Raw genomic sequence first — 26,898 nt, forward strand, 5'->3', positions numbered from 1 at the left:
GAGTCCTCCTAAGAAGTGGAAGACAGAGACATGGGGTGAGCCAAGGAACCCCAAGGATTGATGGCCAACACCAGAAACAGAAGAGGCAGGAGGACGCTTCCTAGGACTTCCAAGGGAGCCTACCCTGCTGATACCCGATCTTGGACTCCCAGCCTCCAGAGGGTAGACAATACATTCCTGCTGTTTACGGTACTGAGTTACAGCAGCCCTGGACTGGCACAAATGGTATACACGCACATCATTTAGAGATAAGAAGGTGATCCCCCAAAGAACTGCAAACGAGCCTGTGCAGGGACTAAGGTGCTGTCTCAGGGAAGTGGGCCTAAGGGAGGAGCTGAGCAAAGTAGGAACAGAAACATTTATTAACAGCCTTCCTTGCTCTTTGGTTTTTTTAACCACATGTGTGTGTTACTTTTATCTTTAAAAGAGTATAAATAAATTACCCGTGTGATATTATCAAAACACAGCTCTCTCCACGGCTGTCAACGTACTCTGATGATTGATGGCCATCTCCTCCACCTGTCCCCCGCCTCCTAGTTCCCCAGATACTGTCCCAGTCTTCAGGGAGAGCAGAACTGGGCTGGGGGTGGGGGCGGGTGGCATCAGCCTGGACTTTGAAAGAGGATGACGTCTGATCCCGTGTGTGCTCACACTCTTGACTCCACTTCAACACCAAACACAAATGATTTCTGGGCTTTTTGTGGGTTTGTATCATGGATGAGGGTGATTTTCCCTACTGACTTGGCTGATGAGGCATCAGCTACAATGAACACTGAGAGAGCTCATCACTGGCTTCCTTTGTAGATTAAAAATGCAAACAGTGCCCAGCAAAGATTTCAGTAACTTGGTTAGCCTGCATCAGAAAACCTCACAACAGCACTTCATCACTAACGTTGGCTCATCATGTTTACCAAACCCACAAGAAGAAATTCAAAGTGTCCCCCGCATGGCCTGGGTCCAGCGCCTTTGCCCGGCGGTATAGGCTGTGACTCTCCTGGCTGTGAGAAGCCTCATGCCCTCTGCTCACATTGAACCCAGCAGCTTGTAATGTGGCAAAACACTGCTGTCACCTCCCACGTGAACAGGCCTACTGATGACCTTGGGGACCTAGAGCAAGGGCCCCAGCCCCCAACACAGGGCGCCGGGCAGCAGGCAGAAGACAAACACAGGCGTGGGAAGGCTTTGCTGAGGTCTGTTTGCACCCAGCTCCGCTTGGCAGCTGGGGAGCACCTTGCCATTCATTGGCACTGAGGAAAGGCCAGGTGAGTGGAACCTGAATGGAATGCCCCGCGGCTACCGGATGGACGAACATGCAGGAAGCAGAACAAAGGGGTGGCATTTTATCAGCAGTAGAATCCTGATTGCAGTCATGGCCCAAGGGGAAACCGTTTGCTTTTATTTTCTTTCTAGCCTTCCTTTTCCCTCGTAACACCTTCCAGCCATCCAGGTGATTACCTTACCTGCCTACCGTCTAGACTCAGTGTTTTCCCTGGCGTCCATGTTGCAGGGGGCAAGGTCACCTCGGAAGGGACTTCCAGGACAGATGGGAGCCATGCCAACAAGAAAGTAAGTCACAGTCCAAAACCCCGAAGCATGCCTGTGTTGCTACTGCACAGAGAATAAAATGGCTCGATTTTTACTATGTGACCTTGAACAGAACTCTCCCTTCCGCCCAGCATGCAGAAGACATGGTGGTCCTGTGTAAAGCTGGCTACGTTCAGCTACACACATCTGCTTTCTAATTGTCTCTGTTACTGTCCCCTGCAGCTGGCCTCCTCCCCTTTCTCGCTTTTAAAATATCACCTCTCAACATATCGTGAGGAAGACCAAACCCTTAGACTCAGATGTTCCAGAAACCTGATATATTAGTTGTGCTTTGAATATGCCTGGCTACTTCTCATCTGCTTTTTTTTCTTGGTCGCATGAACACTGCTGTAAACAAAATCTGTGTTTTTCCTTGAGGTCACCATTGAACAAGCTTCACAAGCATTTCACTATAGTTCAGGAACATGAAGGATCTGATTTTTCTTGTTCCATACCTACACACATGCACCAACATGTGTGCGCACACACACACAGAGCCATGGATCGTTTGAACTTTCCTAGAACTACCAGAGTTCCTTAGCAACATAACTGAAAACATGGCAATACCCTTTGGATCTCCAAGTTCTGAACTCACTATGTGAATTGCTCAAGAGGTACATAACTCAAGGCTTCAAGACCTCGTTTTACCAAAAGATATCTTAGTAGGCACTAGTCTACAGAACTTTCTTACAGAGCAGGGCACCTGTATCAGCTGTCCCGTGTGGGAGCCAGGCTCACCTTAGCCAGCAGGGCTGGGCGCTGACATAGATCACAGACAAGCAGGGCAGACAGTTCCTCGATCCTGAGGAATAAGCACAACCCAGCTCCTAAAGAGCGGTCTCAGGATCCTTATTACCTGATGAGCTCATTCAGAAAAAGGTGGTGGGAGACATGCAGCCAATTGATCTTAAAAATAGAAAAAAAATGGACAAAGTGCCCACATCTCCTCCCATTTTCCTGGCAGAGGATGGGAGTTGATCAAGTGGGAGAAATAAGAGGAACAATAACTGCTCAGAGAAGAAGAAATGAAAAAGACTAGTACACACGAGCTGGATCAGAAGAAAGGGCAAAACCAAGCAGAATGATCTTTGGATAAGAATGGAATTACATAATACAGCGCCCATAACACATAAAGTGCTCTGCCCCACAAATCACTTCTCTACCAAGAATTAGAAGGTGCACAATAAACACAAAAATCAATTAAGGTCTGGAGAAGGCCTCCATTCCCCCTGAAGGGGCTTCATCTTATCCAAACGCAGTTGACTTTCACAGGTGCGGTCAGGCTGCCTTGGAAAGGGTATTTTTTTTCTTTTTATTATCATTTGCTCATAGAGTGAGTGATTGTTCCAATTTTAGTCTGCAAAGAAAGGTTAGACAGGAGGAGTAGAATGTTCTTTCACTTAGAAAATAATCTAATCTGTCCCATTGCCTGAGGCTCCCTGGGCCTCTGCTGCTGCTCCTGCTTGGAAGAGCAAGGACCAGCCACACCAGTGACCAGCGGCTTGGTGGCCACGAGACCAGTATTACCTCATCTTCCCCACAAGACTACACCATCCCAAGCACCCCCATCCAGAAAAGGCAGAGAACAGCAGCACAATGCTTGGCCCACAGGAAGCACAAAATAAATATTCACAGAGGGAACAGGAAACAAGAAAAAGTTCTCCAACCCAACGAGAGAAAACACCAGAGTCACAGTGCTCCTGTCACTAGCCACAAGATACCCGAGCAGGGCAGCTCACCTCTTGTGGAACAACTCAACCTGTGTTTGTTGAATGAATAAGAAAAAGAAATAGCTTTGAAACTTAGAAATAAAAACATTTTGGGAGGGAATCAGTTGTATTTTTATTAGACTAACTATGCCATTTAAGGAATTTGGTAATAAAGTTTTTGAAAAATAGAAGTCTTATTTTTCATACAAAACTGGATTTTGGTAATATGGGGTTCGCCTAAAGATGAGAACACACCCACGTATTTTCTTTGGACTCAAAGTACAAGTACTTTGTACAAGTACAAAATAAAGGAAAATAATCGAAAGTGCTTTCACGGTGAGGGTGTTTGCTATCAAATTAATTGGCCCTGGTGTGGCGGATCACCTCCCAAGGTGTGCAAGCGTGGTTGGTGAAAATCCAGAACCAGAGGTAAGGAACTAGTGCCAGGGTCAGAGCTTAACCTCCTGAGCTGGGATTCTGACCAAATTAGGTCTCGTTGGACCTCAGGAGCAGCCCTCTGCCTTCCAGAAAGGAGGTGGACAGTGGCTATTTTGGTCTGTCTGCCCATCTGGTCCGCTGCGGCTGATGAGGTCAGCCACTCAGCTCCAGGCCAGGCCGGTGACGGGGTGCCTCCTCTGTTAGCCGGCCATCCCACTCGGACAAGAGCCCTCAGAGAATCCTGCAGGGACCCAGCAAGAAAGTTCCGGAGGGCAGATGAACACTCACCACCACCCTGGCCTAAGTACAGTCCCAAGCTATGGGTCAGTGGCATTCCTGTCATTGAAGAAGGGGACAGTACATCAGAACTTGACAGAGGAACAGGCCCCAAACTGTTGTCCCCAAATAAAAAAACTCACATCAACAGGAATATAAAAATGTTACTTAGAACTTCTGTTCTCAGATGTTTAACACAAGGGAGAGATTGTTGTGCCAGGGAACGCCGTGGTCCAGTGTTCACAAAGCCAGAATTCTCTCGCTGAGCATTCTGTTTCCAAAACACTAAGGAATACAGCAAGATTTCAAGACGGGGGAAAGAAGCTTCCTCTGGGAACAGGAGAGAAAGCTGAAATCCTTCACAGAGGGGCTGAAATCCTCCCAAGAAAACGCAAGGCTCTGAGCAACCGTGGGCTCTGCGGGCAGGGCAGCCAGTGGGTACGGCGAGTCCGCCCGCCCGCCCGTGCCCAGATCTGTGGAAGTGGTATGGGGTGGGAGGAAGCAGGCCTGGGAGGTTTTAAAGCAACACAACATCCTAGTAACAGAGCATGCGAACCGGAGAACCTCAAGCACTTTTAAAAATAAGTTCCTTGGAGGCCTGGGAGTGTAGCTCAGGGGTAGAGCACCTGCCTAGCATGCGCAAGGCCCTGGGTTCCAACCAGCACCGCAAAAAAAAAAAAAAAAAAAGAAAAGGAAAGAAAGAGAAAAGAAAAGAAAGTAGCCCTTTGGGTCCAGGATTCCAGGCAGTTTGGTACAGTTTACCTTCACTGGGATTGTTGGCCAGAAAGGAACGTGCACACGCGCCCCTTTACTACTCATCCCAAGGAGACCTCCTTCATGAAGGTGGTGTGGGGGTAGCAGGATGGCTGACAGTGACCTCTCTTGAATGTCCACCATATCCAAATGCGTTGCAGAAGGAAGAGCCAAAAGCCCCAAGCAGAAAGAAAACTCCACGGTATCCATTTGTTTCCTCTTATTTTTAATCTCCTTACTTTTCAACTTTTCCACTGAAAACAGTCACATTACTGTCCTTCATCCTCTCCCCTTTATGGAACAGGAAGGTTCTGGAAGGCAGTGCAACATGGATGGAGATGCCAGGCTTGGAATCCAGGTTCCCCCACCTCATCCTGGCCCCACTGCACTGTGGGATCAGTGAATTTAGTCCACTTTCCTTCAACTCAATTTCCTCATCCATAAAATGGAGTGAAGATGCCCTGCTTCAATTCCTTACGAATCAAAGCGTAGTAAATGATAAAGAGAAGTGTCCGCACGCAGGTTCCTGCCTCACCCATCCCTGAGCCTGCCCACAGCAGACACATGCTAAATTTAATAAGACAGTAAAATACTTTAATTCCTCTAGTTTTTCCTGATAATATGTCCTCTGCCTTTCCCCCTAATCTCTCTGCCTGTCTCTGAGCAAGCACACTTCAGATGAGGCAGGAGACCATTATACATACCCTCCCTATAAAGCGTGACACTGTGCACCAAGCATTGTTTTAATTAATGGTCAGGATGGTGGTAAAATTGAAATGAGATGATGGTGCACACACCCCACCACCAGCGGCATGTCCTACCTCTGAAATTTCAAGGAGCGCCTTTGTTAAAATATACAAAGGAAATACTTAAAGAGGTAAAGGAGGATAGAAGGCAACAACAGATATAAAAGTCAGGAAGGTCAAATTCTCAGCTTTGTCTCCAAATTTGTCTTCAAATTTTTTGAAGAGCATGCATAATATTAAACATATTTAAGGAGTCAAAAAATCATAGCAACTAATAAGTATTAACATAAGCTGACACATATGAAATTTTAAGGTGATTACCCACTTGAAAAAGATATTACTATAATTCCTTTTGACAGGCAGCTGAGAACGATGACAGACCGGAGTGACGTCCGGCTCCTACAGCCAGTACCACGCCCCAACCCCTTGCTTCTCTCAACTCACTTGGGCAAAAACACTCACGGGGCACCTGCACGTGGCAAACGTGGTTTCAGGTCAGAATGAGCAAGGGATCCAGTTGAAGTGGCCGCCCTCTGAGGCCCTGGGGCACCACAGGGCAGCAATGTCCACAGAGCAGAGCTGCAGAGGCAGGAGGGGCCACGGGGGGCTCAAAGGGAAGATCAGGGACTCTCACTAGTGACCCGTGGATAGGATGAGATGCCCGAGGCGCCAGGGCCCTGGAGGGGTGGGAGCACAGCTGTGGGGCACGTGGAGAAGCACCTGCAGCCCTCCAGGTGGCTCCAGCCAGAGCCCCGGGTCTTTCCCTCTTGAATCAAAACAAACAGCCAAGCACTCAAAGCCAGCACTGGGCCCTGCAGCAGGTCCGCTGGGGAGCGGGGTCTGGAGGAAAGGCCCCGCAGTGAGAGGACCTCAGAGGAGGTAGAAGTCGGGAGCTATAATGAGCTGGGAGGGAGAGACCCATTTCTCACAACTGCACAGGAGGCCCTTCCCCACGGTGTCGCATTTGATCTTCGAGGTGACCGTAACCCTAGGTGTAGCACTTACTAACCCGTTTTAAAATCTCATCCGAGATTACAGAACTAGTTAGAGATGGAGCCAGGGCAGCTGGGTCAGTCTGACTTTGGGATCTGTTTTCTAAACTATGGTACTACTTCTCTATTTGCAGCAGCTTCACACAGACACAGGCATGCACTCAGAGGAGAATTTTATAGTCTAGGCATGGGGAAGGTCAGTCTAACCATGACTCAAATCCTAGAGGCTATAAAAGAAAAAACCTGATAAATCTGATTACATGAAAATAAAAATTTCCTGCATTGGGAAAAAAAAACACCCTAAACAAAATACAATGGCAAACCAGAAGAACTATCTAGAACATGAATCACAGAGAGAAGGCTAATTTCCTTAAAAAATATAAGAAATGCCTATAAATCAAGAAAAAAAAATCCAACAAAGCCCAATGAAAGTCAGCTAACAGAAAATCAAAATAGTTCATAAACCCACCAGAAGATACTTAAAAGAACCGGAGAAATGAGGGTTAAACTTCTCAGAATGGCGAACATCAAAATGTTTGATAGATACACAACAATGAGGCTATGCAAAAAGAAACATTCTCATAAATACTCATGAGAGAAGAAATAAGGCACCCACCAGGAAGGATGATCTAGCACTGTCTATCAAAATCACCAATAGACTTACTCTTGGATTTGAATTCCAATCCCAGGATTCTATCCTGCAGGTGAACCCAGAAGTGTGCACAATGACGTCGTCAGGAAGCCCGTTTTTGCTGCACTGATGGTTCTAGCAAAACTCTGACAAGAACCTAAATGTCCAACAAAAGGACACTGATAAATAAATGATGGCATATCCCTATGATGGCCTATTATTTAGACATAAAGGAGAAGAGGAAGTGCTTAATATATTGATATGGAACAAGCCGCAAGGCACACTGCTCACCAAACAAAGCAAATTAAAAATGGCAATCGAAGTGTGTCATCACGAATGGAAAACAACACCTCATGCAGACACAAGCATATCTGTGTGCACCCCTGGGAAGGTACACAAGGGACTGGCAACAGTAGGCGCTTTGAGGGAGAGATGGGTGGCGGGGGAGCAAGGTCAGGAAGGAGACCTCCTGTTGCTGAACTGTGTACTCTTTGAGTCTCTTGCATTTATATTATGTGCTTAGATTACCTACTCAAAAAAATTAACATATATACACACATATGTACACACACACACACGCACACACCTATCACTTACAAATCAAAATCAAGTGCCAAAGAGTCTTCTGGCCCTCAACGCTGTGTGAACTTAGGCAAGTGGTTGCTTCACTATTTAGAAAGGGTCTGTTTGTTCATTCATAAAATTGAGATGATCGTCCTTCCTTCCTCCCAAGGCTAAGAGGAGCCAATGAATGGATGTATGCAAAGTCCTTAGATGAGTGCCTGGTACGTATTGAACAAATGCAAGCATAAGTGCTTCTTAAATAAGTGTTGGCCAAGGAAGATGTCTCTAAAAAGTAACATCTAAGGTCACCTCAGAAAGAAGTAGGAATGAGATAAGAAGTGGGAAGCAGGTGAGGCAGGACGTATGGCTCAGAGGGACTAGCATGTGCAAAGGTCAGGGGGTGGGAAATGCCCTGGTGTGTTCCAGGCAGCCTGTCGGGGTGGAGGTGGGAGGGCAGGGTACAGCCAGAGTCGTGGCTACTGACCTGCAAGGGACCAGTCACAACAGTTTCCCTGAGGTGGTGGGCAGCCAATGGAGCCTTCTAGGCAGGGGAATTCCACAATTGGACTGACTTTTCTAGAAAGATCTCTCTGGCCACAGTCTACAGGACTGTCTGGGTGAGAGAGGCCACCTGGAGAGGGTCGCAGTAACTTAGGGAAGAAGTGATGTGGTTGTGAACTAAGATGGTGGCAGTGAGCCAGGACAAGGGAAGGAGTCAGGAGACATGAAGGAGGTGAATGGACCAGGTAGGTGACCTGGGTGGGGGCTGGAGGTGGGCAGAAGATGAATCAAGGATGACTCCAAGTTCTGACTTGGTCAGTTTGGAGATCCGTGACACAACTGAGACAAGAGTGCAGAGAAAGGACCTGGTGAGAAGAGGGGTGAGATGGTGACATGGTCCTAGATGGGCTGAGGGTCAAGTATCTCACAGGGTCTAGTGATCAGTTAGCCACAGGGTCTAAATTTCAGATAAAAGTCCAGGCCTGGAAACCCTGCTTTGGGAGGTACCAGGCATGTCTTCAATATTAAAGGATTTGGTTCAAGCAAGACACTTTGGAGAAGTGTTACCTGAAGCAGGCAGCTCCTGGCCCCTTCCTTCTCCCCTCCACTGCCTCCCTCTGTCCTGCCCACCCCTCCCCGCAGCTTTCCCCCTTCCTAAAAGGACAACAGTCCTCACAAGAGGTTTCCTGACATGCTGATGGGAAGTGGTCGCTCTGACCAGCCCCAGCCCATCAGTGCCAAAGCCTTTATTTTTCCCAGTTTGTGCCTCTATTTGTACACAGTAGAAGCCACCAGGAAGTGGTCACAGTTGTGTAAGTGCATCTCCACACCAGCAGGAGCATCCTGAAGACCTTATTTTTCAGACAGGGGATTGGTGTCCAGCCCTTTCCCGAGAGAGGGGGTTGTGCCAGGTGTGCTGTCCAGCTGTCTCTCAGAAGGAGCACTCTGGGGTTTTCTCTCTGCTGAGGCGTCTTCAGCAAAACCAACCCCCACCTAAGGCTGAGCTACCAACAAGTTTACTAAGAGACCTTAGGATTGATACATGTTTTTCTTCCAGGAAAATACAAATCACGTGTAAGCAAGATTCTGGAGCAATTTTGCCAAGTGGGGTCTGGAGCCAGAACTGCAGAAGGCCAGCTTTCTCCTCCCTCACCGCAGTGACCCTGACCTCTCAGCTTCAGTTCTCTCACCTAGAAAAGTGGGATTAACTGCTGGACCATCTCCAAATCTCCTTCTGGCTCTAAAATTTTGTGAGTTTAGCTTCAGGAAGGGACGTTAATACAACACTTCAAAGCTATTATTAGACATTAAAAGAAATTTAATTTTGGAAACTGATTTCTTAACTGGGTGCCAGAAATGGTATCATTGTGTTCTCTGCAAAATTGTTGAAATGGCAAGTATGTGCATCCCAAAGGGAAATCCCTACTATGATATTGTAGCAGATGCTCAGTGTTCAGATTCCATGTTTGCCAAAGAAGCCATGCCTTTTCACAGCCTGAAGAAGGCATAGGAGTGGACTCACAGGGGAGAGACAGTGGCAGCGGACCACGGAGTTGCTACTCAATCTTTAGCTACGTAAGTGATAGGCTTGTATGTTAAGGCATAGGACAGAGCATTCATTCTGCCAAGAAATCAACAGTGTATTTTCCCCCTTACAAAGGTTTGTGTGACTTGTGGGTGCAAGCAAGAAACATGAACAAGGAGACGGACACCAGTAATGACCCTCAGACTTCTCTTTCTGGTAGGGGCCATGTGATCACACAGATGAATTCAAGCTATAGTTGCTAAAAATAGTCACAAAGGCTGGGACACAGCGGTCCATGGCTGTAATCCCAGGCGCTCAGAAGGCTGAGGCAGGAGGGAAGCTAAAAGCAGGAAAATCACAAGGACCAGGCCAACCTGGGCCACTTAACCTTATCTTGTTAAAATAAATAATTAAATAAAAAGGGCTGGGGTGCAGCTCAGTGGTAAAGTGCCTCTAGGTTCAATCTCTAGTACCGCTATACAAGGAAATAATAAAAATTAAAAAATAACCACAAGGATTTTCAGCTAAAGCTCAACACAAAGAAAAAAAATATCAAGAAGAAAATGGTCATTTTTATGGAAAAGACCATTTTTCCTATGTTAGTCAAATTGTAATTGCTCTAGAATATGTAGACTTTTAGTAGATGGCAAAACATGTCAGAGTCTCATGGACTTGTAATATTGTATCTCAGAAGATATCATGTACCCTTACAAATCAAAACCTGATTCAGTTAATTTTAAATGCATTATTTTGAAAAATAATTTCAGTTGAAATTAGATTTCAGCAATGTTTTTGGTAATCATCTGAAGAAGAATATTACGTATCTTCTAACATTGGTAGCATCTCTACTGTTAATACACAGCTATATAAAAATTAGTTATCTAATTTACTAGAAACAGATATAATTTCCTAGTGCTTTGAAGGATTAGAGGGAGATATGCACAAATGGGCTTCCATCTTTGAAACACACACACACACACACACACACAGATCCAATTGTAAGAATTCATCATTTTTTACTTCAGAGTGCTCATTATATTCAACTCACTCAAAATAAGAGAGAGAACAAATTAAACTATAAGCTAGGATAGCTATTTCATCTATCATTTTCACTAATATAAAAAGGGCTGATCACTATTCATACTGCTGGTAGAACTATAAAATGTTAACCTCTGTTGAGGGCAATTTGACAGAATCAATCAAAATGACGAACGTACTCACTTTCAGTGGCAGCATTCCATTCCTAGGATCTTTTCCCTAGATATATACAAAATAATGTAATACAAAGCTATTCACTACATCATTGTTTGTCCTGGCAAAAACTGGGAACAGCTAAATGTCTATCAGTAAGGGACTAGTTACAATTCACTGAGCAGTAATCAGTGCGGTCTTACCAAAAAAAAAGAGGATGCTCTTATCCTATTGATATGTGCTGAATTCCAACATGTATTTAAATAACATATGCAAAACAACATGTATGTTTAGCCACACTGCAAAGAAAGGGGAAAAGTATATATAAACATCCATACATGTATACCATGCATGTACATATGTGTATACAAAAGTACAAATATATGCACATACAAGACCCTAACAATACAGATTCTGAGAAAGGAAACAAGATGTCTGAGAATAATAGAAAGAAGACTCCACTACATACCTTTTAGAATTTTTTTGAATTTCAAGCCCTGCAAACATGTTACTTATTAAAAAATAAATTAATATAGACCAACAAATGTGACTAATAAATTGTGCACTGGTAAGCAGAAAATTCATTCTCATATATATTACCTTTTAACAAGAACTTAAAGGACTGTATTTTTTAAATCCCAAAACATGTAGGCCGAGATTTTTTTTTTCAAGTCATATGATTAGGGCTATGAAGAATCAAAGTGAGCCTCTCTTCCTCTTTCCCAATCTCTTGGAGTTCTTATAAAATAATAAATTAAATATAACAGTTTGGAGGAAAACCAATTAAAGTCACACAAATCATCATTAACCCCTTCCCCAGATGAATGACAAAGAGACACATGTCTAATTAACACAGAGTCACATTGTGTAAAGATCAGTTAGCAAAGGAAAGGAACAGATGGCAAACCAGAAAACTTGATCTGACACTGAAAACTTCAGGCAGCCGAAGGAAACTGTACCTGAATGGAAATGGCTCTAGGAGTGAGGACCAACTCGCCCAGGCAACTCCCTCCAGCTTTCAGGAGCAGCGGGTCTTGCAATGTTGTCCCCACAAGGCAAAGCCATCCCAAAGCCATCCCGCTTTCTACATATGCAAACATGCAAACATACTCACACCCACCAACCAACCTCCCTTGGACCACAGAAAGATTTCCTATCCCCAGGCAACGAATGGCTCAGTTATTTCAAACCAATCTAGCATTTCAGTTCAACAAAAGGCACTGGACATCATCTTGGAGTCTGATGTAAGAAAAGCTGACCTGCAAGTTCATGCTTTAACAACCATGTCTTTTTCTTCCTCTGAAAGAGATTTAGAACAGGAGCCAGAGAAAGGGATAAAGATCACCGAGTGGATGAAACCCTCCTATGATCCACAGAGCAGGTACTGAGAGGGTCCTGCTTCCGGCACCCCCAGGCTCAAAATCAAACTAGAGAAAGCCGTGGCAGGCTCAGGGCCACTCCCTCTGTCTTCAAGTTCATCCCTCCCTCAGGCATCCTCTGTGGAAACAAGGAAGCCACAAGCCATGACAGTTCCACTGGCCAGACCCTCAGCAAGGAACCAGCAACTGACTCCACATGTTGGCGACTTCAGCATGGCTGGTCGATACTCCTTCTCCCTGTCCCCACTGACCCAAGCTGGGCAGGCAGCACATTTCAGACAGGATGCCTCCCAAGAGTCATGATGCAACCCTGAAAAAAACAGTCTGTTCAAGATCCAAAACCAGATCTGGTTTCTGCCAATTCAGATCAGAGGCGAAGGCACCTGCCATTAGAGAAGGCATGTTGAATTTACACGTATTTAACATCAGCACACACTTCACACGCTCTTGTTTTGTTTTTTGTTTTTTGTTTTACATACATAAAGTGTGTTAAAGGTACATTCTGTAGTGAATCGGATCAAAAAACCTTAGGGTAAACATCAGATACAGTTTTTGCTTTTTATATGAAAAGCAGCGAAGAGCAAGTTTTTGTTTGTTTGATTTTTTTGGACTCAGAAAATTAACTACTCAGAGCCAAAAAGTAAAATAAAATAAAAGGCAGAAGAGGGCCAATCAGATTATCTTTAGCTTTTTAGATTCTTTTTTTGTTTTTTAGGTTTTATAAGTATAAATGATTAGTACAATCATAATTATTGGATTTGAATGCACACTTTAATTCATAATACTGTGTGTATGTGTGTTTTATGTGTGTTCACACACAGCAGATTTATGTATATATTTTATACAAAGCTGACAGTTTCCACTAAATTAGTCGAGGTACTGGGATTCAAACTTAATTCCTTTCTCTATTCGAGACAGCAGGCTCCTCTGGATGGAGAATATTTTTAAATATAAAAACTAATTATCCTATCTCACTGCCTATAAATTCAATTTCTATTTCTAAGGCTGCTTCTGTTGTGCATCTCTCGGTAGGCTCTTTGCATCATGGCTTGTTTATAACCTCATCTAAAAGCACAAGAAAAAACTGGAATCAAATAAAATAAGCTTCCCAACCTTTTAGGAGGTTTTGGAAGCACAGCAACATTTCCATAATGATATATGCTATATATAAAAAATCAAGTCCGCTTGTTTTAAAAGGTAGTTCTTAAGTTGCAAATTTTATATGGAAAAAAATGTAGGAAGTATAAGGTGCACGGACAGGTGAAGAGTGAGCTAATGCCAGAGTCAGAAAGCTTTCTCTTGGTTAGACTTTCCAGCAAAACCAATTACCCCATGCACATGAAATTGCATCATGCAAACATTTTCAGATCAAAGTCTAGCCTCTGCCTGGTGTCAGCCTACTGAGAACTTCCAAGGCCATTCTGGAAGGAGTCTGAGAGTAGGGGTTTGAAATGCACTGCAACCGTTAGTTCCTCCCTTCTAAACTCTGCTGACTCCTTTCAAAGAGAGTCCTTCACAAATGTTTCAAGGAAAGCCAATTAGCAACCACAATTTATGCTTACCAGATGGGGTGGTGAAGGTCAAAGGCAAACCAAAGTAAACTGACCATGATAAATACTTGCAAACCATACATCTGAGAAGAGGCTAATATCCAAAATATATAAGGAATCCAAACAACCCAATAGCAAGACAACAAATAACCCAATTAAAAAATAGGCAACGGATCTGAACAGATGTTTTCCAAAAGAAGAGATATGAATGGCCAACAGACATGTGAAAAAATGTTCAACATCTCAGGGAAACGCAAATTAAAACCATAATGAGACATCACTTCACACATTAGGATGGCTATTATTTAAAAAAAAGATGAACAATAACAAGTATTGGCATGGATTTAGTGAAAATGAAACTTTTGTACACTGTTGGTAGAAATATAAACTAGTACAGTCCATTCTGAAAAATAACACGGAGGTTCCTCAAAAATGTAAAAGAGAATTACCACATGACCCAGCAATCCCACTTTGGGGCATTTATCCCAAGAAATTGAAATTCATATGTCAAAGAGATATCTGTGCTTTCATGTTTAATTCAGCCAATAACTGAGATATGGAAGCAACCTAAGTGTATAGGGGCAAATGGAAAATAAAATGTGATATATACTGTGACATATATATACAATGGAATACTTGCTACACAACTTTGGAAATAGGGAAATTTTGTCATTCATTGTCATTTGTCAACATGGATGGAACTAAAAGATATGATGGCAAGTGAAATAAGCCAGACATAGAAAGACAAATGTTACATAATTTCACATGTATGTGTGAGGTGACCTCATAGAAACAGAGACTAGAAAGGTGATTACCAGAGGCAGTGGGGATGGAGGATGGATAGGCAACAGGAAGATTTGATCAAAGGGAACTAAATCTCAGAATAGAGGAGTAAGTTTAGTAACCTATTATTCTGCACGGTGACCACAGTTATAATAATGCACATTTCAAAATTACAGAAAGGATAGATTTTTAGTATTCTCATTGCCAAAAAAAAAAAAAAAAGTTGGTGAAGTGATGGATATTTTAATTAGCTTGATCCAATTTTCTATAATGTAGAGTGATCAAAAAAAATCACATCATACCCTAAAAATATGCACAATTATTTGTTAATAAAAATAAGTTAAATTATAAATAAAAATCAAAATAGCCTAAGAAACCCTCAGTGCCTTTTGACTCTCTCAGTATCAGTTATATGAACCTCTCTGAAGAAAATCCCTCATCAGAGATCTGGTCTTGGGCTACTAGCTCAGCTGCCTATTGGCTGTGCAACTGTGGCAGTCTCTTTGAACGCTTTAGACCTTATTTTACTTATGAAATGAGGTAGCACTGAATAAGGTTACTCCAAGGTTCTTTCAGGCTCCAACTGTCCAAGGTTCAGGGTCAACCCTTGTGGCTATGCCCCACCCTTGCCAGACCCCGCCCCCGAGCCTGGCCCCGCCCCCAAGCTGTGCCCCTCGCTCATCTCTGTTAAGACTGTCTGCACTATTTTCTGCACATAGCATGACGACATGAGAACTTTTTCATCAAGATGCTTCCTGTCTCTTTGTTTTGTAAGCATCACAGGGCAAATGAATAGTAAAGACATAAAAAAAAAAAAAAAAAAAAAAAAAAGCTAAACTAAGACGACTGAGGTCGGATTCCTCAAAAAGGAAGAGTTTCCTGCTTTAGGAAATTCAGGCTTCCTTTTCAAACAAGGAATCTAGGAAGCCATTTTTACATCCCACTTCCTCAATCCTCGTTCTTGAGTGTTTGATTCTTATTTCTCAATTCCCTGGAGATTAAGAAGGAAGGGAAGATATTTTTCCTATCTACCCTCTGATTTGGATCACTCCAACACACTTAACAGTTTCAGAAGCTGATTTCTAAGTCTTCTGGTAAACACTTTCTAGGCCCATCTACCATGGGAGTTGGCCTTTAAATGACACTTTTCCCCCACTGAACATGCACAAAGGTCGCTGTTTGAACTTGTCCTGCCCTTATTTCTGAAGCCAGTAGAACCACAGGGCAACACAGTTTTCTTCTACTCCTCACTTTTTTTTTTTTTTTTTTGCAAGTACTGGGATTGCACTACCATTGCAGGGGTGCTATATCTCCAGCCCTTTTAATAATAATAATAATAATAATAATAATAATAATAATAATAATAATCATTATTATTATTATTATTTTGAGACAGGGTCTCACTCGTATCCCAGTCTGACCTGGAACTTGTCATCCTCTTGCCTCAGCCTCCCCAGCAGCTGGGATTACAGGTGTACCCACTGGGCTTGGTTCCAACTGTCACTTATGAGCCAAAGACACTGAAGCTGGAGGCTGCAGTGGAATTTCTGCCTCCAAGCCCACCTTCCTCCAGAAGAAGAAATTTTCAGGGACTTGGCTGAATCTAGGTATTTGTAATTCACAAATGTAATTTTTTTAAATAGAAAAATCTCAGTCCAACTATACCCATGTTGCACAGAACAACACTGCTATTACTATGTTCAACACACCAAGGACAGAATTAGATTTCACCTTCATGATTTTGGGTGTGGCCCCAGAGGAAGTACTTATTGGCCATTTGTAGTTCTGGCATCCTTTTATATAGAGAAATTGGAAAATAAGTTTGGTTACCAAGATTTGTGTGACCTGAAGACCACAGAGTTACTGAGGCCATGCTAAACAAGCTTAGGTGACCTTCAAACACATGTAGCAATAATATTGCACCCAGCAGTGGCAAAATACTAAGTGGCCCTACCCTAACTGTCCTCCTTGGCACCCCTAAGCCCATCAGTGAGCACATGGTAGAGAACTTGGAATGTGTGCTTCCATTCTGGTGCCAAGCACTATATACCCTGATCCTTTTCTTAAGCACATTTTGAGTGGCCCTGAGTTTCACAACTCAATGAGCTTCATTGTCAAAAAAATACAAGACTTGCTTAAGTAGTTTCATATGTAAACTGCCTAGCTTCAGAAGGGTTGCGTACTACATTATGTGCAGTTTTCTTTCTTTATTGTTTGCAGTTTCCAGTTTAGGATTTATCCAATTATCTATCAATTGTCTGGAAGGCCAGGCATGGGGGATTCCAGTTACAGGAAATGCTTCTGCCATCTCAGGGCCTGCAGGCACAAAGCAAAGCCTGGGCGACGGCAACAGACCCAACAGGGTGCTGACTGTTGGAAGGGTAACTTACTTTCCAAGGGGGGCCGCCTGGCAAAATAACCTGAGTGTGAAGTTTAACTACAAAACTGCTTCTAACCACTTTGCATGAATCTGTTATTTATTACAGGAAGGGGAGTAAAAACTGGGGTTGTGAAGGGGGGTTGAAACCTGCTTGAGATGTCAGTCAACATCTGCTCTTGTTAAGGGTGTGGGGCACAGACCAAGGATTGCCCTTTTAGGTGATATAGTTGGCTCTGGGGCAGACAGACAGACTTCTGAGGGAGTCTGAGGCCAGCCTGGCACCTCTGCAGCTTACACAGGGGGCCTGGTTCTCACTGAGAAACCCAGAGACCTCAGTCTCCACTTGATTCCGGTTATGGACAGCAATCCCTTGAAAGCCCAAGTCTGGTCATTCCCCTTCCCTGCTGCAAACTGTCCCCTGGCTCCCATGGCACTCAAAACAAAATCCTAAATTCCTGCAAGAGTCATCAGCTCTTGCTGTGGTTCTCTAGGGGGACAGAACCATCCCCAAGGACATTGTGGACATCCATGCTGCTGCTTTGGTAGACACAGGATAATTAGGGGGAAGCAGTGGCATTAGAGGGTAGGGTCCATGCAGGTTGGACAACCTGAAATGCACACATGGTCCAGCACAATCCAGAAATGGCCTACGTCCCTGACTTTCCAGCCTCCCCTGAATATGGCTCTAGTGACAAACCTAACACCAATTTACATGTCCGGGTTTTTCTCCTCGATTTCCATAAACAAACACTGAATTTCTAGGAATGCAATACAGAATGATATATTTTGCTTTGTTTAGAACTTTACTAAGCAGTCAACATTTCAGAAACATCACACCACTAGATGGAACAGCAATTATGTCATCTGAGTCACCAATGTAACACATCTGCAGCCCTCTGTATTTATAGCTGCCACGTTTGCAGTGATCCTCCATGCGGGTACAAGACGTGACCACACTGCTATTTTCTCCGGTATAGGCATACTGACACTGAGGTGTTGAAATGCTTATTATTTTATTACAAATTTCTTCTCTTTGGTACTTCCTTTTATATTACAGTTAAGAAATCACATTGACGGTATGTAGTTATGTGAACAGGAGGTTATGGTTTCTACCAATTTCACTGCAAGAATAAAAGGAGTGTTACTAAATATCAAAGTAAGGTGTGGGTCTGGCCAGGGCTCCCTCCTCCCCCTCTCATTTCCTATCACTTTCCCTCACTCTGTGACACTTCGTGGTCCCTCTCCTCATGCCCAGCTCCTGCTCCTGGGCCTTCTACTTGCCATCGGTCTGCAAAGTGCATCTTTCAGATATCTTACTTTCCCTTCCAACCTGGTCCTCCTTCTTCTTTCTATAGAATGTGTCATTGTCCTACATTAAATTTTATATTTATTTATTGACTTTCTCGACTACTAGAATGCTGTTCCGTGAGACCAAGAATTTGGTCTTTTCCCCCAGCACCAGGGACAGGGTCTGACATATAAAAGGCACTTAACACGTGACAAATCAAGGTGGAGACGAACAAACAAGCTGGGGCCCAGCTTCCCTGGGAACCAGCACATTCATTCCACTGCCACCCTGCGAGCACTGTGACGAAATGGGCTCTTCCCTCCTCTGACTGTGTCCCCATGCCCCACCCTCTGCCAAGTAGCAGTACAGTAAAAGTGGGAGCCCAGGGAAGAGCAGGGGGTGAATTTTTCTTAAAATAACTGTGTTGTGAGGACCAGCTCTGTATGGGTGCACTCTGATAGAGGTGCTGCCTCTAGACCTGGGGACCCCGTCTGTCCTCTCTGCTCACTGGTCAGAGCTACACTGGAGAAACAGAGGCTGGATTCTGAAAGGCAGAGCTTCTTCCCCAACTAACCAACTTCCCTAAGACCATACCTAATCACTATCACTCAAAAACCAGACAATTTTGAGGTCACTAAATAGTAGCTGCTGAAGGCAAAAGTGTGTCTTTCCTTATTATTTTCTGGGTTTTGTTTCTTGTCATGCCACTGCCCCTGCCTGCTACCTTAAAATGCATTCTGTTTAGAAATCACCAGGAAGAAATGCTATTCAAAGTGAAATCCTGATAGGTACGTTTGATCTTGATAAATGGACTCTAAAAGGCCACCTATAGCCAAGACACACTGGAGGAAAAGAAAATGAGGTGAAGAACTTTCTCTACTGGACATTGGCAGAGATGCTCTCCTTTGGTCAAACTTGGATCAATGTCTGTGAGTTCTCTTTCTGACTAGTCCCTGACCTTTGGCTTCCTTTTTGCTATCCTTGTGGAATCCAGTTAGATCGAGAATTCTACTAAGTCAATTTAGTGACATCCCCTACCCTTAGTATCTGTCCTTCAGCAACAATTCTAGCTGGTCTAACAAGAGCCCTGATGCTCCTCTTAGTGATTTCCCATCCACTGATGCCACCTGCTCCTTAGCTATACACCCTCACTTGTCCTTACTGTAGCCAGATGGAGCCTAATATCTCTCCTACTCCAAGATTCCATCGCAGCTGTCTCTATACCCATTGCAATCAATGGTCCCCCTTGATTGAAATGTTCCTCACCATTTTTAACTAGTATCATAAGTAATTTTTTCTTTAACAATATTGAGACATTATAAAACCAATAAGACAGTGTGGTGTGGGGACAAATACAGGCAAACTGACAAACAAAATAGAACAGAGAGCCCCCAAACAGACTCATACATACAAAAGGCACTTAATTTTTTAAAAAAAAACATGACAGAAAATGAGAAAAAAGGTATCCCCCCTTCCCTCCAAAATGTGGCTGAGTCGACTGGGTGTCCCTGTAGAAGAAAGAAACACTTGGTCACTCCCCAGCTGGAAGCATCCACATAACTCAACTCCAGATGCTTATATAGATATAAACATGAAAGGCAATGATACAACTTTCAGAAGTTAACATAAGAGAAAATCTTCATGACCTTGGGGTAGGAAACATTTCCAAACAAGACACAACAAGCACTAACTAAAAGAGTGATAAATCAGACTACATTAAAATTAGGAAATCTTTTTCATCATAAGATTCTCTTAAGAGACTAAAAAGGCAAGTCACAGAGAGGGAGAGAAGATATTTGCAGCACATATAAGTAACGCAGAATTCACAGCCAGAAGCTGTGAAGAACTCCCAGAAATCCATAAAGAAAAAGACAGCACCATTCAAAAATGGCCAAGGACATGTCATAAAAGAGACAACCAATAAACATAGGAAAAGATTATTAGTATCAGTAATCAGGGAAATGCAAATTAAAACCATATGTGATACTACTAAGAAAACACAGAATGGCTAAAATTAAAGGGTCTAAGAATTCTAAATCTGGAGAATATGCAAAACAACAGGAACTCTCATATGCTGCGGTGAGAGTATAAGTTGACACAATACAAACGATTTGGCACAACATCTACAACAGTTTCACTACTTGTTATATACCCAACAGAAATTAATGTCTTAGACACCCAAGGAAAGGTACAATAATGTTCTCACCAGCATTATATACGAGGGCTAAAACAAGAGGATGGATTAATACAGTGGGTGAAGTTTTATAGCAGAATTCAACAAGGAAAAGGAAAAACATTTGACTTCACTAATCTCAGAAGCTTAACTATGAACAAAAGAAACCAACCAAACAAAATATGCATAATCTCATGCATATAAAGTTAAATCATAAAAACAACTAGGGATACATGCTTAGGGTGCAATAGGATGAAAAGCAAAGAACTGACTACCATAAACTGTTTCCCTTTGGCAAGAGGCATGGGACTGATTATCAAGGGACCTGTGGATGGTTTCTGGGGAGCAGGAAATGCTGTTTCTTGTACCTAGATAATGGCTACAGGGTTTTGATCCAGTAGGATAATTACTTATTATTTATAATTTTATTATATATTTATTATACTTCAAATGTAAAAAAAATAGTGAAAGAAATTCATAAATCTAAAAGGTAGACTATCCACACTGAGCTGAAATTGAGGTCACAGGCTTTGGAGTAAGACACACCTGGGTAACAACCCTGGCTCTGCCACCTACAGACTGTATGATCTTGAATAAGTTATTTGAACTCTTGAAGGCTTGGTTTCCATATCTATTAAATGAAGTAATAATAACTACTGTCAGAATTATAGAATGGATTAAGGTTCTGGATATAAAGCACTTAGTAGACCATTCTGAATACTGCAAGCGCTCAAGAAATGGTAGCATTTTAAAACAATTTTTTTTTCTGATAGGGGCTCAATATCTAAATAATGTAAATATGCCTACACTCAACAACAACAAAACAGACACATGAATATAAATAAAAAACTTGAATAAATATTTCTCTAAAAAAGATTTAATAATAGTCAATATGCACAGCAAAAGATGCTCAGCATCACTAATCACTAGGGAAATGCAAATCAAAACCAAAATCAGGTACCTCTTCTCACTCATGAGGATGGCTATAACCAAAAAACAGAAAATAGCAAAGGTTGGTAAGGAAATAGAGAAACAAGCCCTGTGCACTGCTGGTGGTAGTGTAAAATGGCACAGCAGCTGTGGAAAACAGCATGGAGGTTCCTCAAAAAGTCAAAAATAGCATTACCAGATGATCCAGAACTTCCACTGCTGGGTATATAACCAAAAGATAGAAAGCACGGATTCAAGCAGATTTTAGATTTTGTACACCATTTGTAGAAACATTCATGATAACAAACAGGTGGAAGCAACTAATATGTCCATGGACAAACTACCTGTGGTATGTAGAACAACCAAATATCATTAACCTTAAAAAGGAAGGGAATTGTGACATGAGCCACAACACAGATGAACCCTGAAGACAAGCTGAGTGAAGCAGGCCAAAGTGCGATCCACTTACACGAGGTACCTAGAGAAGTCAAGTTCATGTAGACAGAAAACAAGGGTAGTTGCTAGAAACTAGAGGCACAGGGTTCTAAGTTTGTGTCCGGGAATATGAAAAAAATCTGCTGGGGGTGGTGGTGGTAATGGCTGCAGAACATGTGAATGTACTTAATGTCACTGAACTATACTCATAACGTGGTTACAACGGTAAATTTTATGATATATATTTTACCACAATTTAAAAAATACTTCTCAAAAGGATAGCAATTGTTATTGTAAGCATCTTCACAAACCAGAGAAGTTCCTTATACCATGTTCAGAATAGAGAGAAAACAACATGTCCACTGTAGAGTGAGAAGTTTGGCTATGGGTAGTTATCATTACATTCCAATACCTCTTTACCCACTTCCCTAAGTTATTTCATCTTTCAACATAAACATCGACAGGAACTTCTTATGGTAAGGACTAGGCAAATAATTAGTCCATAGTAGTAACTAATATCTGCAAACTAATATTATCATACTAAGTGTTCTATAAGTAGTTTGACTGTAGCCTATAGCTTGTTAGCTCAGGTGAGCTTACTGCTGATTGGGTAAATTAAAGATGATAGTTGCTTAAAAGGATGTTAATATTACCTGACTCAATAACTCACTTCAATCAGGGATGTCATCTCAAGTTCTTGATATTCATAATTAAGAAAGTTAAGCTACAGGTCACCCTTTGATGATGCTTAAGTTGCAATATTGATTATCTTCAAATTGCAACTTCAACTCATAATATGCAACTAGTAGTTATTGCTCTCATTTGCTAAAGGATCAGAAGTTACCCTGAACATTTATCAGAACTGATTTCCCGTTTCAAAAACCCATATTTGTGTGCAATAAATATAGTGGCCTTGAATATGATCTGCCCAAACACCCATGTTAGCCTTCGGCTTAAGCAATAAAGAAAACTGACTTCATTAATTTTTCTTTCTTCCTTCCTGAATGGAGACCTGATTTGTTAAGTCTGTCAATGGAATAGAAATCTTGTTGGCAAGGTTGGCTTTAACAAATATACATCAATGTCATAAATGTCATTAAAGATTTTACTTGCTTGAAATACAAGCATCAGCATTAGGAACCTTCTGTAATCTACCAATGACTTCTATGTAAAGAATTGAATCTTTGTAATCCTCTACAGTGAGATCATGAATGTCAAAACACAGGCCCTGGCTCATGGAAAATGCTGAATACATGGTATAAAATATATATAATAATAGCATGAGTTAAAAGTGCATGGTCTGCATGAGCTGAATTTATTATGCCATTTTAACTGAACAGATTTTAGAACATTCAGTGATTCCATTCCATTTTGTAAATTACCGAGCAGCACCAATTCAAAAATTCTTCTGAAACTCAATTCCCAGGCATTTGGCTTTTGTTCCTGGGATTTCCACTGCTTTAGAGAATCCAGCTTTAAAGGCTCCTTTCTGAGAAATCCTGTCGGTTCTGAGAAGTACTTTTATTGAATGCTCCATTTAACTTCATTTTGCAATTAATTAAACTTTCAAGACATATTTCCCCTCTCCTTTTTCTTCTTTTAAAAAAAAATCTAGTTATTTTTTCTTGCCTTTTGGGTAAATTAGGAGCGGAAAACTACTCCCACTAGGAACTAAAGGCAATAAATATGGCAACAAAGTACCAAATGCCAAAACAAATGTCATTTGCAGAGTCCTGAAAAGCCCATCTTTCAGAATTAAAGGCATTCCAGGTCACCTCTGAGGGTATTTGGTTGTTTGCTATAAAATGATCACTTTTTGATCTCAGTAAAATTCAACCAATAATAAAGTTTTCAGAGTTTTCAATCTACCTTGACAAAATCATTTAACTTTTTCTCCAGTCTGGGAGATAGACTCATTCCTGCCGGTGAAACTCTTTTTTATCAGTCTGGTAATAAAACAAATCGCCACTTTACCTGCTTATTTTCTTAAGCTAAAAATATTGCGTGGTTAGCTGAGTACAAACGTACTGTATCTGTTCTTCTTTTAAGTTTTAAACAAATAACCACTTAACATAATCAGCCAGGAATAATCCTCTGCCGATGAGACATGAATTCCAGCCCAGAATCGCCGTGAAGAGACTGGTCCTAATTCCAAATCACTTTCTGCTCTGCAGTGAAAAACTGGTTAAATAACTTTCCCAGCCCCGTGCACCACTGCAGAATTTTTAGTTCAACTGTATTCCTTAGAAGTCACAGGGCACCTTTGGTAATGGAAAAAACTGTAAGGCTTAGTTCGGAGGAAGCAAAAACCCATTCAAATGTGAGAATAAACTATTCCCAGAGGATTCTTTATACTTCCTAGTTTTAGGTAGATCAAGAGCACTTTTAAATACACTTGGCATTTGCTTTCTATTCCAGTGGAAAGTCTGATCTCAGGCTCCACAGTGACCGCTCAGAAGCCTCTGGGCAAGCAGAACCCAGCTTTTGTCATCCTCCCTGCACAGAGTAACCCAGGGGACACCCATGTCCCACTGAGCGCTCTTACGAATGTGTCGACAACAGTCTTGGCCTGGGAAGGTTACAAATATTAATTCCTGGGTGTCCCGCCTCTCCCAGACATTCTGATTAAACTGGTCTGAGACGTGGCTGGGTCATTGGGATTTGTAGCCATTGCCTGGTTGGGTCTATGGAGACCCTCTGAGGCTGAAGAATGAAGACAGACACAATCACCCACCCTTTCCTCGAGCTCCTGGGGTCCCCAGGGTAAGTTTCACACCTTGACACTCCCAAGATCTGATTCACCAAATGTGGACAGACTCTTCCTACGGATCATGACAAGGTGGGCTTTGGCTGGCTCTGCCCTGGGCTCATCTGCTTCCATGTGAGGGAGGGCTCAGAATGCAGGCAGCCCATATGCTTCTGCAGCAGGTACTTAAGTGCCCCCAAGGGCTCGGCAGGGAACTTAAAACAAATTCATTATTTTGAAATTTTACATCTAAATAAATAAGTAAATGGTCCCTTCAAATCCAGAGCTCAAGCGCATAAAGTTTCAGAGAGGGAAGCTCTGGCCAGGGGAACATTACTGTTGGAATGGGAACATTTTAAAATGGCACGAGGAGTGCATTTTTGGTTGCAGTGAATCAGTGGGGGCTGTTGAATTTTACTCAAAACCACTCTCCCCATAAGGCCCAGGTCAGGCTTCTAGAGCTCTGGCTCTAGATGATGGGAATCCTGGAAGGCCACAGGGCCTGGTTCCCACCAGCCTGCCCTCCAGCTAGTATAGACGCCAAGAAAAAACGGGAAAGGGGGAGTCGGGCATGGAAGGCTTGTTGCTGGCAGTGGAAAGGGAGCCCAGGAGGGAAACGGAGCATGCCTAGGAGCAGAGGGGCCGCCGCCCATGGCCGCTCACCTGCAGCTGCATGAGAGACAGGGAGCTGGAACAAGCACTCTGTTTAAGTGGAAAAATCAAGATCACTGGGGGAACTTTTCACTCTTGAAACAATTTGCGTGTACTCAGCTCTCCAGCAGGTAACGGGGGTGGGTGGGTCCTGGCTCCCTGCTGGAGACCAGCCCTGGAGATGGGATGGGTGGGACGAGGAATGGCAGGGGTGGGGGGCTGTCCTTGCTGCTGTCTCTCTGCTGACCTCTGGCACTGCACTGCAGGGGACGGAAACAGTCTTCGGCCTTCTCCTCCTGTCTCCCCAAGGGTGCACGGCCTTCACTGAGCTGTATCTGGGGAAGGGGGCAGCTGCAGATTGCAACCTGCCCAGATTCTCGAGAAAGGGGAACATATGCAAATACAAGATGGGTAATTACTGGTAAGGTACTGGATGGGAGATGTGTTCTAGAGGCTTGTGTGGGCCACAAATTGAACATATGTGAGCCACGTGGCAAGGCTCTTACACAAGAATGGGAATCCTGAGTTTGGGTTTCACAAACAGGCCCATCTGCTCTCATCTCGGACCGTGCACAGGAGGAGGTTGTTGTGTGAAGGTGGTGCAAGTTTCCACGTGGGGCATATGTGTTTGGAGGGGGTGTGCTCTGTATCTGGGCATGGGTGTGGAAGGTGCTAGAAGTGCATCTCCCTCGACTTGACTTAGCGAACATGTCTTTGAGTTCCAGACTTCTACTGGCGACTGTAATTTGATAGCATACCAACTATTCGATGATAACAAAGGAGCAGGGTGCAGCAGTGCCCAGCTCCCTGACTCCAAGCAGGGATTTCTTCCTCTGCTTTGGCACCAGCCTGTCAGGTTTCAATGGCCTGGCTTCTCCTGGACCTACCTGGACTGTGTCCTACTCTTGTGTGCATGAAAATGTCACCTGAGGAGCTTTGACCATGTGACAGCTGTTTGGAAACAGACTGCCTAACACATTCACAAATGCAGGAAACCTGTAAGAATAAAACCTGCCCCACAGCCCACAGCCTGCTGCTTATATAGAAAAATGCAAGCACAACCTAAAAGCAATGTCTTAATGTTCCCTATTCTATTCTCAAAGTTGCTGTAATTATTTAGGAAATAATTTCATTTTATCAACAACAAATTGAATACCTTTACACTGTTCACGGGAGGATCAAGACAAACATGAATAATTATGATACAAACTTATTGTACTTTATAGAAACACAAAAAAGATCATAGACAAAAACCAAGGTAATGTTGATTGAAGGGGACTCAGGAAGGTTCAGTGAAGAAGCTGAATGCAGTTGGAATGTCAGATTGGGGCGGGGTGGGGGTGGCATGGGAAGCTGCAAGTAGAGAGGACAGAGCATTAGAGGCAAGGAAGCTGGAAGGCAGAGCACCATCCCTGAAGGCCATTGCAGAAGGACCCTGCAGGCTAGAGTTGGGATTTGGAGTATTACAGGGGAGGGACTGAATGGCAGAAGAGAGGAGGAAGAAGGAGTGGGATGCTGGGAAGAGAGTCAGCACTTCCAGGTGGTGCCAGCTTGCCACCTCATTAATCCTCATGACACCCCACTATAGGTCTGGGCTTCCTGACTGCCTTCTCAACATGAAGACCCATTCAAAAGACACGCCATGGGCTGGGGATATGGCTCAGTTGGTAGAG

At 43.1% G+C, this 26,898-nt stretch overlaps 1 protein-coding gene and 1 long non-coding RNA gene across 2 annotated transcripts in view; one reads left to right on the forward strand and one right to left on the reverse strand.

The window, feature by feature from the left end:
• Bcl2 (BCL2 apoptosis regulator) overlaps positions 1-26,898 on the reverse strand; it is a 167,103-nt gene that overhangs the window by 111,540 nt on the left and 28,665 nt on the right. The window lies entirely within an intron of this gene.
• On the forward strand, positions 1,031-14,917 carry LOC124081855 (uncharacterized). Its single transcript, XR_006848161.2, has 3 exons — positions 1,031-1,262; positions 1,411-1,566; positions 9,252-14,917. It is a non-coding gene; the product is annotated as an uncharacterized LOC124081855 (long non-coding RNA).

The sequence above is a fragment of the Marmota monax genome, unplaced genomic scaffold, assembly GCF_021218885.2.
Source record: "Marmota monax isolate L192 unplaced genomic scaffold, Marmota_monax_Labrador192_F-V1.1 WCK01_AAM20220418_F8-fsc00201, whole genome shotgun sequence".
Classification (NCBI taxonomy): domain Eukaryota; kingdom Metazoa; phylum Chordata; class Mammalia; order Rodentia; family Sciuridae; genus Marmota; species Marmota monax.